The following is a 17,239-nucleotide window of genomic DNA, read 5'->3' on the forward strand; positions in this document are numbered from 1 at the left end:
CCATCATGCGTGAAGGTGGAGAGATGGGATTGCAACTCAGAGAGATAGGATTGCAACGAGAGGCAAGTAGAGTATTCCAAACTGCTATATGGAACTAGCGTGCAAGGGATATTATCTCTAAGTTAAGGAGATAATACTCTATATTCAAGTCCCAAATTGTGAGGCAATTTGTCCTCGATAGCATCGCTATCCCTTCATCAAAGGAGAGTCGGTTCATACCAGTAGGGACTCCATCTCAACACGTGAGAATTGTCTCATAAAGCCTGTTACACATGTATGATGTACGCTTGTGTGTGTGTGTGTGTGTGTGTGTGTGTGTGTGTGTGTGTGTGTGTGTGTGTGTGTGTGTGTGTGTGTGTGTGTGTTTGATTATGTTTTGGACCTTGACTTTCAAAGCCAACTTTTAGAAAAAACCTTCTTGTCTTGCAATACCCAGAGATTGTGAAAACCACATGAGGAGTATCCCAGTATGCACCCGATCATCCGAGGAGCTCAGATGGAAGATCAAGGTGGGTTAGTAGGGATTGTACCTCGCAAACGAGTAGATAAAAAGCTAGCTCCAATGCATGAGCACATAAAAAGTTAAAGAGAGATAGACAAAAGGAATCGCCTTAAGCTTGAGATAAGGCAAAATACTCTAAAAAGGTATATTGCCAAGCAGTTGAGAAAATCCTCAGCACCAAAAAATATTTTATGTGAGTGTGTAGTGGGAAAAATTTTGAAGGATTTGCATGTTTAAATGTGTGTGTGTGTGTGTGTGTGTGTGTGTGTGTGTGCACGGGCTCTCTCTCTCTCTTGCCACCCCTTTAAGTAATCTAGACCACACCATGTGTCATAATACATTAGCAACACTGATTCACTCACAATTTTTCCATGAAGTGGCTGGCTTTGGCATGCAACAACCTCCATGGCACAACAACACCACATTGCTCCTCGACTCCCAAGTACAACCCTACCATTGGCTTAATAAATTTCTCATCACTTGCCCTACCAACTGCAACGGCCAGATTCGTTGGTCTATGCAAGTATTTGTAGATTTTCCACTCCACTTGCACCTACTAATGGGCTTTATGTGCAATGCAAGGCTAACTTGTCATGCCCATGATGCAAGGGAGTTAAACCTTGTCAATATATCAAAGCTCTCCATGGCTTGTGTTGCATCCTATGAAGAGCTTTAAGGGCTAAGCCTAAAACTTTCTCCTTTTTATCCGTGCATGTTATATGTGTGTGTGTGTATATATATATATATATATATATATATATATATATATATATAGACATGTATATATATATATACATATATATATATATACATATATATATATGTGTGTGTGTGTGTGTGTGTATGTGCATGTGTGTATGTATATATATATATATATATATATATATATATATATATATATATATATATATATATATATATATGTACATATGTATATATATTTATAGAGAGAGAGAGAGAGCAGATGTTGCTCTCTCTCTCTCTCTCTCTCTCTCTCTCTCTCTCTCTCTCTCTCATGTAGTGTGAGCACTGAGCAATCGGGTCTCCCGGGGAGGTCACCTAAGAAAAATGTAACCTATCACGTGAGTTCAATAGAAGGGTATTTAAAGTTCTTGAAACTTACAAAAATATATATACAGAAGGACATTCTTTTTTCAGATTTGAAAAAAACTTATAGATTTTTAAAGAAAAGGGTACATTATATTCCTAACAAAATTTGCAGATAAGGGGTTTTACAAACATGGCTTGAATGCACGTGATATGGTAGTTTTACACATAGTGAACCCTCCAAGTCGGGTCTATAGGCCAACGTAGTGACTGCATGTACATGTCCCATGTGAATATGGTATGTGAAGAGGCAAGAGTTTGCCTCTTCAAATGTGACCCACAATGGAGCTGGCTCTTAAGCTCCCCTTGTTACATGTGTAGCTTTTGCATTCAATGACTAATTCATTTGTGGGGGAAAATGAGTATATTGTGTCATAGGTGATGAAGGTGAAGTTCGTGTAGATTTTGATGTATATGTGCATTGGGCATGGGTGCTACTGCATGGATTATACATCTACCTTTGCATTATTGTAGAGCCACATTTTAAATATCAAGTACATTGTAGAGGTGGAATGATGGTTTTTCATTGCACAATGTTGGTCCTTCCTTGTAGCAGCACCACTATGTTTAATATGTCAGAGAGAGAGAGAGAGAGAGAGAGAGAGAGAGAGAGAGAGAGAGAGAGAGAGAGAGAGAGAGAGAGAGAGAGAGAGAGAGATTGATTTGTTGATCATGCATAGACACGACATCCCAAACCCTTTTCTAACAAAAGCAATACTCACCTTGAAAAATTGATTGTCCCGCTACAGAGAGTGCCATAGCAACTCGTTGCAATAATCAAGAAAAAAAACTCTCTAGCCTTAATTTGTTTAGGTTGCAGCAATCAACATCCCATTGATGAGGTGTAGACTACAATAGCACAAGAACTTCATGACAAATTTCTATTTCTATTTTCCTCTAAGGATTTCTACTTTGAAATGTAAATTTAGATTGGTATTTCTCTTTTCAATATGAGAAAAGAAGGACGTTTTAATTTCCATGTTGGAATATAAGAGTATATTTTCCATGATGTAAATATTTCTAGGAATATTTACCATAAAGAAATCAAGACTTTTCCATGTAGGTTTTACTTATCACATCATGGAAATTGGAATTTCTTTATATGGGAAATTTCTCACGCCCAACTTGAAAACTTTTCCACTTGGGTATATTAGAACTTCCACATGGAAAACTTGTTTTTCCAATTTGAAAATATTGGACATGGCACAGTTAAAAATATAAATATATGTATTGGCTACAATCAGGGTTGTTTTTTTACAACCACCCGTTTCTTGAAAAAACCAAAGGTTTTATTCTTTTCTTTGCGCTTTAGTGTAATTTATAACGGGTAGCTCACATTTCACATGTAAAGAATAGGTAAAATTCATGGCAAAATGGATAAAGCGACCTGGGTAGAATGCCATCTCACCCTTCCAAGCTAGTAGAATATTCCTTCCAAGCTACTTGTTGACCAACACTTCTAAAAGACCACATCTACCCCTCACCTTATGGACACATATCTCAAGGTCTCATATACCTAAGTTTGTCGATATTTATATCATATTTCATTCAAATACACATGTCTTGAAATTCCGTACCCTATCTTTAAAATATTACGTATTTTCTTGTAATTATTTTTTTATAAAAATTGTTAGAGACAAATTGCATGACTACTTTGAAACAATGCTGAAAACAATTTAAGCTTACTTCCCAAGATCGTTGGAGGGTTTATCACCATGTAGATGAGCATAGATGAAGAGAACTTTTGAGGTTTCGATCCTAAAATGAATAAAATTACAAGGGCCTTTAAATAGAGGCTTTAGTGGAAGCAATCCATTCTATGTAACATCTCAAAAGATGCTCTTGCTGTGATTTGCTAGTGAAACTTTTAAAATGTACTTTGTGTGAGCACTTTAGGTCTCTTATAGTTGGCCAAAGTTGACCATACATGTCATCCACATCATCTAAGTTCAATGTATCCATTGCAATTGCTTCCATGTGATCATTGCTCAATAGCTCCACCACAATCTAAAGCATTAAAAAAAACAATAATTAGTAACTAGAACAAGGCATGCCAATTATCTTTAGCTAAGCGACATGTCTAAATACAATATTACTTTCATCTAACCTCTTCATCAAAGCTCTCATTGAACCTTGATGGCTTTTTTATAATTCTACATGACCTGGTTACTTTAGGCATCTACACAAGAAAGAACCATTAATCAAAAGGTGGCATTAACAATGTCAACATTTTCACACATTTAAATTGTTCAAATTAACACTCACTGTTGAATGATTTTGATTACATATAGAAGGGGGGATTTGATTAGAGAGATCACCAAGTACCTAAACACAATGAATTTTTTTATGGATCATTATCCACTCTAACAACATAAGAATTAACTCACAAACATACCTTCCTGCCACTTGAAGTGGGTAACTTCTTCTTCTTTTTAAGAGGCTCTTTGCTCGAGGTGTTCTATGAGAAAAAGCTCACATATTGTTTGTCATTGTTGTAATTTTATAGAATAAACCTAAAAATAGAGTTAACTCATGGTGCCAATGGTTACCATCACTGAAGACAAGCTTACAAACTTTTTTGTTTTCTTCTTTGTATTAATTGCATTTTCCTACAAACCACAAAAAATTAAGTAGAGTAGCGAGAAAGAGAGAGAAAGAAGATGTTGTGGTGGGTGAGACAAATAAGAGTAGAGCTTATAACTTACAAAGCTATTTGATTCAATGTCATCGATCACTTGTTGACATGAATCAACGTTCAAGCGTTGCACAACGATATCTTCATTTCTCTAAAAAGTCCCTAATAAGTCTCTCGAGTGAGAGGGAACCATGTTTTCCTAGCAACACTTTATAATCAATTTCTACTATATGAACATGAACATTTGAATTTCAAGAGTTTGTTAGTGTGAATTTCATTTACCTAACAATAAGCCTAAGGGATTTCTTTTTTGAAAAGGGGGAAGGGGGGGGGGGGGGGGGGGGGGGAGAGAGAGAGAGAGAGAGAGAGAGATTCTAACTTTTTTATTAAGACACTTGTCTTGTAAATTGCTCGAATCTTGGCACATAAAATCATCGAAAGCTACTTGATAGTCACAAGCATATTGTATCTCATGAGCAATGGCCGGTACATTGACAATTGTGCTTTTGTTCAATGGTGGCTCTACTTCATTCGAAAATGGTGCAACATTATCCTAAGAATTTAAATAAAAGCAATTAGATTCTATTAGATGACAAAATGGTAAGCAGTACTCACTAGGTTCAAAGCTAAGATTAAGAGAAAGGATATAATCCCAAGAAAATAAAAAGAGATTATAATAGCATAAGAAAACTTTAGCAAACTCTAATGATAAAGAATGATGATTGCCTTCTCCTATTCTATCATTACAAGAATGACATGGACTTGCACTTTACAACTTCAAGCATGTGGAACAAAGATAAAAGAAACATTTTTCTAAAAGAGAAGGCAAATGATATAAAATACTAATCTTTCACACTCAATCACCCATATCTAACTTACGGTATTATCTAACAAGCCCTTGGACCTTCTGAATTCAATAAACATTTCTAGAGTGCACAAAGAAAAATAGAGTTCATATACACACATACTATCTTACATTTATGCACAAGGTATTAAAATAGGGTAAGAAGATACCATCTAATCTACTTACACTCAAAGCATTTTTCAAAACTATTGGATCTTGCTTATCTTTGCAAGAAAAATACTTCATTGTGCATTTTCTAAGGATCTCTTTAGTGAAGTGTTGTTCCCGCGAGTCGATGTTTGCAATATTGGCGATAGACAATTGCTTTTACCATTAACAATAGACAAGTAGGAGTCACGGGTGGAGTGAAATATCACAATAATAAATTAAAACTTTAAGTTTCCTAGAATCACAAGCTCTTTAAACTTACTCGTTGAGCTTGACTTCTTTGAATATCATGAGAGCCATCCAAGCAACCTTTATTAACATAAGGGTGAAGAACTTCATAGCTTGTTGGTACTTCCCCTAGTAGCCAAGCCTCCTAAAAAACATCCATATATAATTGTTTCAAAAGGATATGTCTATATTACAAGAATTACCTCATCGGTATCATCAAGGGTGATGACCCCTTGGACGAGGCCCGTATAGAATGCACTTCGAGGAGTCTCTTCTTTGTGCAATGTAGTTGATGCATTGCTCATAGCGCAACCTTGGACTCCATGGGAGGTATATCATCCTTGACAAACTCGTTCTAGAATGAATGAATGAGAGAGAGAGAGAGAGAGAGAGAGAGAGAGAGAGAGAGATTAGAACAAGTGAGAGATACATAAAAAACTTACAAGATACATAATATACATATTGGTAATACCGTTTGTGGATTGGTGTGATTATGACCAAGACTTCGATCAATGTTGTCGCCTTGAGCATAGCATCTACGTCTTTTTGCGTCCACCATTCCTTTGCCACACTTTCTATTGTAGTTTCGATGTTCCAAGACCTTCATGTACACATCTTCAATTCTCCAAGTTTTCCAAAGTGGAGAGGTGGACTGTGCTCCATATTTTCTTTGATAAAATCAAGAATTTGATCTAATTTTTCACGACTATTGCGGAGATTGATGAATGAAAAATCCTCTTTGTCTTGCCCGCAAAAACCCATGTCAAACAACTCTCTAATTTTTACCATGCCCTTGTTAAAAGATGCCCATGCTTCTCGATAATGTTTCACAAGGAAGGCTTTCCCAACGGTGGCATACATATCTTTTACCTTCCTAGGATAGAAAATCCTATCATACGTTATTGGGCGCGCATCATTTTTAGGGACTCCTACATTACTTGTGAAAGTCGCTAACTACATTGGGTAAAGTAGGTTTGACATGAGATTCGGTGTTGTATTCTAGGGCTTTGCTTTGTGAGGTTAAGCTTATATTCTCCGAAGAATGAAAATGGGGTGATGTTTGACTCTTAGGAACAAATATGTGGCCACCCTCTAGTACCCTCTTAGACCAACCCACCAAAGCATGTCTATGGGCAACACTCTTTTGCCTATCTCACTCCAACCTTCACTAGTCATATACAAGCAAAGTTTTCCATTAATACCACTGGAAAAAATAGCCTCAGAATATTCACGTGTACCACAAAACCTTTGCACAAAATTAACCACTGATAGAGTGTCCCATGATATCACCTTGGAGTTAGTGTCAAAGCTCACATCTTCAAAGCTACGAGCCCAATTGAAAAGATTAAAGAAATAACACTAAATAAAGCTTGATTTTTTGCTGAAGAGAAAAGTATACTCTTGAATTCAAAATGCTTCACATTGTACGTACCCTTCGGCAGCCATATCTGTCCTCGAAAATGCAGTTTATGGAGCTCGTGAAATAGCCCCTGTGAGCACCTGAGCTTTTCTTCTTGTTGCACGTATGAACCTGTTTGGAGTTTCAAATGGAGATGAGCCGTTATAGGAGCTCAGAGACGACCTGGTTGGCCTTAATTAAAGCTTCTGCAGCGCACCCTTAAGGGCTCCGTACTGAGCTTGTCTCTAATGTCCCTCGCTCTCTCTGAGCCTGGCCTTGAGAGACTTTTGCTGAGCTTGTCAGATGACTTCCCCCCCTTTCACCTGCAGCTCGTATCCCTCTCTTTGGCTATCAATCAGCTAGCGACCTTCAGCCCCTTCCAATCCCTTGGCGGCGCCTAGCTCCTGCAGCTTTCTCTGGCTTCTGAGCCCCCCATGCCATCCTTTTATATTGCTCTGCAAGTGGGAGCCTTCGCAGGATATACGCAGCCGCGCCGCCCTTCGCTTCACGCTTACATACCCCTTGCTCTCCCAGTCGAGGGTGGCCTTATAAGGAGGACTCCCACTCAGGAGCTTATTCAAGCTTAGGCGGTCGTAATACAATTAGCAAAGTGAAGTAATACAATTAGCAAAGTGAAGCTGGCATTTGAGGAGAATCCTTGTGCGTTCGCTGCGCTGATCTATGCATAGCCAAACTAGAACGTTCAACGTGCTCTGTGTATAGCTAGAGAAACCAGAAATTACCTGTGGCGGGATATGAAGATGGAGTACCGATTTAGATTGTAGCTACTAACAGAATTTGTGTGTGTGTGTGTGTGTGTGTGTATGTGTGTGTGTGTATGTATGTGGGTGTGTTTGGAGGGAAACTTGAAAAGTGACTGCTTTGCTTGTAAAAGCTTATCAAATAGAATATTGGTTTTGCCAGAATTCATAATTGTAAGAAACGGCGCCCAATAGCCCTCCATAATGACGCTACACTGTGAAATTCATGAATGATTCACACAGACTCACGGTGGACTCATGGAGAGAGAGAGAGAGAGAGAGTGCAGCAATGTGTGTGTGTGGTTGATGAGGTTCACTAGAGTCTGCCGCCAGCCAGCGTGGACCCACTCCTAGCCAGCGTCGAATTCATGGAGCCTGGATACGATTCGCCAGTCCAGTCATTTTCATTGGGCCATTTTGTAAGGCCAAAATACCCCCCTAATTTGTGGAAATTCCAAACTACCTCTCAAGTTTCAAAAATTCCCAAAATACCATTGTATCTATTTTGGTCGCCTGAAGATATTCTAATCATTATTTATTTTGGACAATTGAGCAATGAGGCCCCTGTCACACTGGGGCACCTGCCCACTTTCCCTTTGGATGGCGGACGGCCTCACAGTGTCACACTGTGCCTTAGGTAAACTAACGGCCTTTTCTATCAGCAAATGGCCTGTGGCCATCCACGTTTGCAGCTGGCTGTTAGAGCTCGAGCCCCGTGAGCTGCGTTCGCGCCTTCAGTTTTGGAAGGTGGCCGTGCAAGGAAAAACATGGCTGTGTTGGTAAGGCCGACACTCTGACAAGGTGAAGCGACCACCTTTTACTTTTCGCATAGCCAATGAGGAATCGCCATCTCAGATGGGCTGCATTTTGCCTATCCCAGTGTGTCACGGGCCTGAGAGGCGTTTTTAAGCGTAAGCACCTCACAAAAAAGGGCAATTATGTTTACAAATAACGAAGTTGATAGTCTCCAAAAACTACATAACCAACTCAAACTCTAGTTTTAGCATCTTCTATTGAATGACAATCAATCTTTGAAATTTGAGGGGTATTTTGGGAATTTCCAAAAATTAGAGAGGTAGTTTTCTCATTTCCTAAGGACCAACTTCGAAACAGGGTAGCGTAGCTGTAATGGCTTGCATCTCTTGCTGGGGACGTTGGTGGTTCGCAGCCCCTCTGTTGTTTTTGCGTGCCTCAGAATTTGGATGTTTGTCGCTATCTTGTTGAGGGCGAGGGGGTAACCCCGGGTTATACTTTTGCTTTTCCAAACAACATGCAGCACCTATGGTATTGTGCCAACTCAAAGTCGCGCACGTCGAGGCGGACATGTGTGATTGGGCCCTAAGAGCTACAACCCGTCCATGACATTGTGTACCTCATGTGTAACCAGCACAAGATGTCAATCGGAAAGAAATTTTTCCTAGGCCAAGATGTCCCCACATATGTATACGTACATATAATTTTCATTGGTTTTTGTAGCAAAGATAATAATAACGGCACCGCTAGTCTACTTGGATAGTGATATACGATATAAACACTAACCTAGAATGTATATTTCACCCCTTGCATAGTTCAATAGTCTCCCTACATGCATATAGAGAAAAATAGAGAACATGTGCATAGCTAATTTCATAGTGTCCCTACATGTATATAGAGAAAAATAGAGAAAATTAGTTGCATGGTGTGATGTAGAACATGTGCAAGCGACAAAACAACCAACACTCGATAATAATAGCGGCACTGCTAGTCTAGTTGGATATTGATGTACGATATAAACACTAACCTAGAACGTATATGTTACCCCTTGCATAGTTCTATAGTGTCCCTACATGTATACATGAATAGATGGATAGTGTCCCTGCATGTTTATAGGTACCCATATTAACCCCACATGTATACGCACATATAATTTGCATTTGTTGTTGCAACATAGATACATGTTTTTACTATTTATTATGATATACAATGTAAATAGTGTTTGATAATAATCATGGTGCCGTGAGTCTAGTAATTGAATAATAAGTTAGTATATGAATGTCCTACATATTTTTGAAAAAATATATATTAAATGAAGATGTATATCAAGAGGTAAATGCATAACACCTTGATAGGATATAAGTTAATTAGAGATACACTCAATACTTAACGAGTGCTAATAACGTGCGACAATAATTATGATAAGATGTTTACAATCCATGCAATTACTTATAACTTCAAATATAGTGCGTGATAATAATAACAAAATTGCATGTATGGTATAGTTAGATAGTGAGATAGGATATAAACAATAACCTACAATCACAGTATGATACCTTGTGTATAGATGAACAATGTCAATGTATATATACAACTCAATATATACACATAGAATAACAAGTTCTATAAACATATTTGCTAGAGTTTTCATATATTTTATATAAAACTAAAGGAATATATAGATCAATAGGAATTTGTTATATATTTTCAATATTTGTGACCTACGATATAAACAATGCAAGATAATAATTATGATGCGGCCTCTAGTCTACTTCATGATAGCTTAGATTAGGTTATGATGATGATTGAGAGTTCAAATAGAAGGCTCAACTAGTGAAGTTATGAAAAATTAAAACAATCCACACTACCACATTATTATCAATGTCTAAGATAATGTGTATGTACGTACACGTGTTTGGAGATACCGAGCACTCGATATATATGTATATATGTGTGGAGATATTAATGTGGGGAGCTATAGTGAGTTAGGATATACATATTTAACCTTGATAACAACCATTATAATACCCCTTCTATAGATGGATAGTGTCCATGCATGTATACAACTCCATATGTACCTAGAATATCATGTTTATGATAACTTAGCACTAGACTTGTCTTATATATCTCACAAGATAATATACATTAGACAAATATAGTTATGAAAGCTCTATTTTAGCTGCATGGTGTGATGTAGAACATGTTTCTGATATCCACTAGATAGGGTGTATTTTAGAGATCTAAGAGGATAGTGCATGATAATGATTATGATACCGCATGTAATTATTACAACGAGCCCAATGAACATTTGATATTAAATGTAGATGTATATCAAGGGGTATGAACATAACACCTTGATAGGATATAAATTAATTAGAGATATACTCGTGCAATAATAACGTGCGATAATAATTATGATAAGATGTTTATAATCCATGCAGTTACCTACGTCAAATATAGTGCATGATAATAATGCTAAAATTGCATGTATGGTATAGTTGGATAGTGAGATAGGATATAAACAATAACTTACAATCACAGTATGTTACCTCGTGTATAGATGAACAATGTCCATGTATATATACAACTCTGTATATACGTCACATAGAATAACAAGTTATATAAAATTATCTGCTTGATTTTGCATATATTTTATATAAAACTGAAGAAATATATAGATCAATAGGAATTTGCTACAATCGACAAATTATATGTATATCAAGAGGTATTTGCTACATAATAATTACAATATATGTGAGCTACGATATAGTCTAGTTGGATAGTGGATAGTAAAGTCATTATTGCACTTAAACTTTTGTCTACTTATATCAACATAGGCTGGCATAATGCTCACACGTCTCGTCATTGCTTCCCTAGCCCGCCCAATCCGGCCAAGATCCAATATGATTTTGTGTAAATGTGTAGGATAATTATTACACCCCTTATATAAATTGATAGTGTCCCTACATGTATACATTTATAGATGGATAGTGTCCCTGCATGTAAATAATTTGACATATTATCTCTACAAATGTATGTACAAAATATTCACAATGGCCATCCATGTAAAATGGACCTTTTGATACTATGTCCATGTCAAGATATAGACAATTAATATATGGATTCCGTACATCTTTTAGAAAAACTATATATTAAATGAAGATGTATATCAAAAGGTATCAACATAACAAAGATAAAATAATCTCACATATTATCTCCACGTAGGTATACATATTATTCAAAATGGTGATTCGTGTAAAATGGACCTTTTGATATTATGTCCATGTCAAGATATAGACTATTAATATGGATGTCCTACATATTTTTGGAAAACTATATATTAAATGAAGATGTATATCAAGGGGTATCAACATAACACCTTGATAGGATATAAATTAATTATCAACATAACAAAGATAAAATAATCTCACATATTATCTCCACGTAGGTATACATATTATTCAAAATGGTGATTCGTGTAAAATGGACCTTTTGATATTATGTCTATGTCAAGATATAGACTATTAATATGGATGTCCTACATATTTTTGGAAAACTATATATTAAATGAAGATGTATATCAAGGGGTATCAACATAACACCTTGATAGGATATAAATTAATTAGAGACATACTCAAGTGATAATAACGTGCGATAATAATTATGATAAGATGTTTACAATCCATGCAATTACTTATAACTTCAAATGTACTGCGTGATAATAATAACAAAATTGCATGTATGGTATAGTTAGATAGTGAGATAGGATATAAACACTAACCTACAATCACAGTATGATACCTTGTGTATAGATGAACAATGTCAATGTATATATACAACTCAATATATACACATAGAATAACAAGTTCTATAAACATATTTGCTAGAGTTTGCATATATTTTATATAAAACTAAACGAATATATAGATCAATAGGAATTTGCTATATATTTTCAATATATGCGACCTACGATATAAACAATGCAAGATAATAATTACGATGTGGCCTCTAGTCTACTTCATGATAGCTTAGATTGGGTTATGATGATGATTGAGAGTTCAAATAGGAGGCTCAAATAGTGGAGTTATGAAAAATTAAAACAATCCACACTACCACATTATTATCAATGTCTAAGATAATGTGTATGTACGTACACGTGTTTGGAGCTACCGAGCACTCGATATATATGTATATATGTGTGGAGATATCAATGTGGGGAGTTGTAGTGAGTTAGGATATACATATTTAACCTTGATAACTACCATTATAATACCCCTGCTATGGATGGATAGTGTCCATGCATGTATACAACTCCATATGTACCTAGAATATCATGTTTATGATAACTTAGCACTAGACTTGCCTTATATATCTCACAAGATAATATACACTAGACAAATATAATTATGCAAGCTCTACTTTAGTTGCATGGTGTGATGTAGAACATGTTTCTGATATCCACTAGATAGGGTGTATTTTAGAGATCTAAGAGAATAGTGCATGATAATGATTATGATACCGCATGTAATTATTACGACGAGCCCAATGAACATTTGATAGTTAATGTAGATGTATATCAAGGGGTATGAACATAACACCTTGATAGGATATAAATTAATTAGAGATATACTCGTGCAATAATAACGTGCGATAATAATTTTGATAAGATGTTTATAATCCATGCAGTTACCTACGTCAAATATAGTGCATGATAATAATGGTAAAATTGCATGTATGGTATAGTTGGATAGTGAGATAGGATATAAACAATAACCGACAATCACAGTATCTTACCTCGTGTATAGATGAACAATGTCCATGTATATATACAATTCGGTATATACGTCACATAGAATAACAAGTTATATAAAATTATATGCTGGATTGTTAGAAGCTGGACACACCCCATGGCAGTAACTACTCGGAGGATTATTATTTTTGTAATTATTCATTCATTGAGGAAAACCTGATTTTTCACCTTATAATTATTGGGACTTACAGAAGTTTCCAGATTGTATCCCAGTTTTGATAGTTAGATTGAGTAGATGGTTGATTTTGGAACTTGAGGGTTTGAGAAATTGTAAGGTATGTATACCACTTTTTGACCTTAATGAAAAAACCATTTTGTCATTTAAAAAAACAAGTTTGAAGTCTGTGAGTGAGCGTACTGTGTACGAGAGAGAGAGAGAGTATGAGCTTCATCTTGATGCTATGTGTGCTTCGGTGGTCGGAATCGAGTGCGGAGAAGTGCAGTGTGTTGCCCCCGACGAGAGCTACGCGCCGATACCTACATTGCACGCGTACGGTTTGGTTTTGTGAGCTCCTTCTACGAGCTTCATCGGGTGTTTGGGTGAGCATACGTTGTCCAATTTTGCATTGCAGCATATCCACGCGTTCACATTGAGTAGAACTACACATTAGGCACTTTAGATTTTGGAAACAAAGACCTGCAGATTTCGGCCAGACATCCTACATGTTTCTGCACCAGGTGTTTTGGGTCATGAATTTGGTTCATAGACCTTAGGGAGAGTGACCTATTGGTATTAGTAGGGTCTCCTTCAAGTTCTATGGTGTTTCGAGATTGTTTGATGGGTGTTCGGCTCTAGAAAGCGTTGTAGGAAGTTTTCTCTTATGCACTCTTGAAGGCTGTGACTTAGACAATTGGTAGAGACCTCTTTAGGAATTAGTTAGGAGTCGGTCGACTGTAGGTAGACACCTTATGCTTGCTTCCACGCGCATGCGGGTCGAGCTTTGTCCTTAGTTGAAATTAGATGTTAGGTGAGTTCTCGTTGTGCTAACGTCCGTCGCGGCGTATCCGTCCAACATTAGCGCCGCTGCCGGGGACGAAAACCTTAGGTAGGTGACCGAGACTAATCCTTGAGGATTGGGATTTTTGGCTTGCCAAGAGTGTCGCTTTACATTTAGATAGGATCAGAGGGTGGAGGACTCTCTAGGTGTTAGAGGGAGTCTAGGAGGTCTGTGTCTGGCCTAGATCCTTCGACTTAGGTAGATGAGGTAGACTTAGGTAGTTTTAGGTGGTAGTCGAGTTCTAGAGTAGGAGTTGGAGTGGTAGAAGCGGTGAGAGGAGAGCTTGAGAGTCCGGAGAGGCCAAAAAGCAACCAAAAACACCATTATCACCATTTCACATGATAGGTAGGAGTAGAGTAAGTAGGACATCATGATTCAGGATCTAGAGCATTTCATGCATGTACACTTGCTTGGTAAAGTCATTACAAGTTTGTAAAAGACGCAAAAAGATGCAAAAATACGCAAAAGTGTGTTTGAAAGCCTAATTGAAGTCCAAAAGTTACTGTGAGTGTTTCTGATAGATGTACAGAGCATCAGGAGCATTCCTGTCAGAAAAAAAATTTAATTTTAAGCCAGGAGACATCCTACGCGTAGGATGTCTATAGGCTAATCTGGGAGGAATTTTGGGATTTTGAGTTGACTAGTGTGTACAGAAGTTAGGGTTTACCCTAATTTCAATTAGAAAGTGGAAATTTGGCCATATCTTGACAGGATAAGGCCAGATAGACTGAAATTTCTAGACATCCTACCCAAATAGTGCCAAAACATTATTTTGAGACCAAAACCATAAGATGGCTACATGAGCATGTCTTGCATGATATATTGAGTGACTCAAGGGGGTTTCACCTCATTTGGGTGAGAAAATTGGATTCAAAGCGGACTTTAGCACTTTTGACTGAAAAAGGCAAGAACAGCTGAAATTTGGGACTTTTGACATCCAAACCAAAATCTAAGCATACCACTGGGTTACTGACATCAAGGGGAAGCTGTCGGACAAGTCTGGTGTCAAACAGGCCAAAAAGACATCCTACGCGTAGGATGTCTTCTGAGTGATTTTGGACTCCAAATTGAATTTTGAGTATACCAAAGTGATCAGCAACTCAAGGGGAGCATGGGCTTTGAGTTTGAAGCCATTCTGATTAAAAAGACATCCTATACGTAGGATGTCTAATGCAAGAAATTGAAGCCAGACTTTGACTTTGAGCATAGTAAGGTGTTATGTAGCCTAAGACAAGCCTCCTAGTCAATTTTGGTCCAAATTGGAGTTGATTAGACTAATCAATATCAGCAAAACAGGCTGTCGGAACAGATTTCTGACTCATTGACCAGCTAATAGGTGTCCAAATAAAAAAGTAAAAGTAGCTGTAAGCTCAGTACAACAAAGGGAAACAACAGTGCAAAAATCCAGGCAAAACACATCAGGAGACATAGGATGTCTATTGGGGCATACTGCAAAGAAAATTTGACCTAGCATAGACAGTGAGATTCTATTTGGCTTAGGGGTTCCATAACTTCTTTCAAAAGTGAATTTGGACCTTGTTTGCCCATTTGACAAAGCAAAGACTGAATTCAGACTTTTTCGCATAAATTGACCAACATCTGAGGGATGTACAATTTCAGATTAGCAGACCTAATCCAGAACATCAACAGTGTATAAAATATAGTAGTGGTTGAGATTAACTCTCCAGTTATACCAATCATTACTAAGATAACCTCTAGTAGATAAATGCTTTTATTCGATTGCCGAAATTAAAATGCTTGTGTACAGGTATATTCAGCAACAAAGCAAGAAGTTGTGTAGAAACTGACCCTTTTCCAGGTGAGTGGTTGGATTTGTTATAAATTGCATTGATAAGTTTGATGAATTTAAGATCAGGAAGATACATTGTTAGAGACCAGAAGGTGGCAGGTGACCAAGGTAGCTTAGTGTCCACCGAAGAGAGTGTAACTCAGGCAAGGCTAGATCCACTAGCACCGATTATTGAGAAAGGTAGTGATACTGACACTTCGTCAGACAAATATTTCTTCATGATGGGTAGTCAACAGCCAGGAGGTTTCACCTATGATGGACCTATGCGAGGAGGAAGCACCTCCCAAAATCCTTTGAATGATTCCAAGCTCACGGTGATCTTCTTAGAGGGAACAAACTCAAGAGGAGCCCTAGTCTATTCTGACTATTGAGACCGCAAGTGCATTTTTATCGAAGAGAGGCCAGCTCAAAGATTGAAGATAATCCGAGTGTATGATGATGGAGATAGATTCCAAGACGAAAAGGGGAACCACTATTTAATAGTTAGTAACCCTGAAGATTACAAGAGATATGGAGATAACGTGGCGAAATGGAAAATGGTTTCAAAAGCTCAAGAACCGCCACCAAACATTGATCGACCCAGAGCTATTTTTATGTATGATAAGAAAACAACCAAGGTTCCAACTTATAACGAGAACGTGGGAATCTACAAGCATGAGAGTGAGGGTATAGTCTCTTACTTATGCAGCAAAGAACCGTACATAAACGAATTAAGCAAAGACAAGGTTCTTTACTTATTCTCTTACGAAACTGCTATGGGGAAGGGCATAGTTTTTGTTGATAGATGCGGGCGAGAATACCAACGTATTCTCCCAGAGGAGGTAGAGAGGGCAACAGGTCCAGGAGCATCAGCATATGCCCCTGAGGAAGTGCCAAGAGCCACCTACACCCCAAGCAAGTCAACGAATCCTTTTTCAGATGAGTATGACGCAACCTCACATTCCACCCGACCGCAAGCATTCAACAACCAAGACCAACCAGCAAACCAGCCATCATTGCAGGCATGGCTTCGATAGAGTGCAACAATGGAACCAAACCGAAACCGAGATGGTTATCAAGCCGCACGAGGGCTCAGGGATTTGCAAGAACCACCACTCTATTCAAGGTATCAGGCAGAGAGTAAGCCAAAGACTCAAGGGTCAACAGAGCCTGGAGGACCACCCTTAGAACGAGTTCGAAGAGAAGAACCACCTCCAGTGAGAACCGTTAGAAATTATGGCTTAG

The 17,239-nt window shown here is 37.7% G+C and overlaps 1 pseudogene; it reads right to left on the reverse strand.

Annotated features, from left to right (window-relative positions):
• Positions 1-3,291: 3,291 nt before the first annotated feature.
• On the reverse strand, positions 3,292-6,930 carry LOC147449806 (uncharacterized; annotated as a pseudogene).
• Between the last annotated feature and the right edge of the window lie 10,309 nt (positions 6,931-17,239).

Source organism: Adiantum capillus-veneris, chromosome 10 (assembly GCF_014529385.1).
Source record: "Adiantum capillus-veneris isolate H3 chromosome 10, ASM1452938v2, whole genome shotgun sequence".
Classification (NCBI taxonomy): Eukaryota; Viridiplantae; Streptophyta; class Polypodiopsida; order Polypodiales; family Pteridaceae; genus Adiantum; species Adiantum capillus-veneris.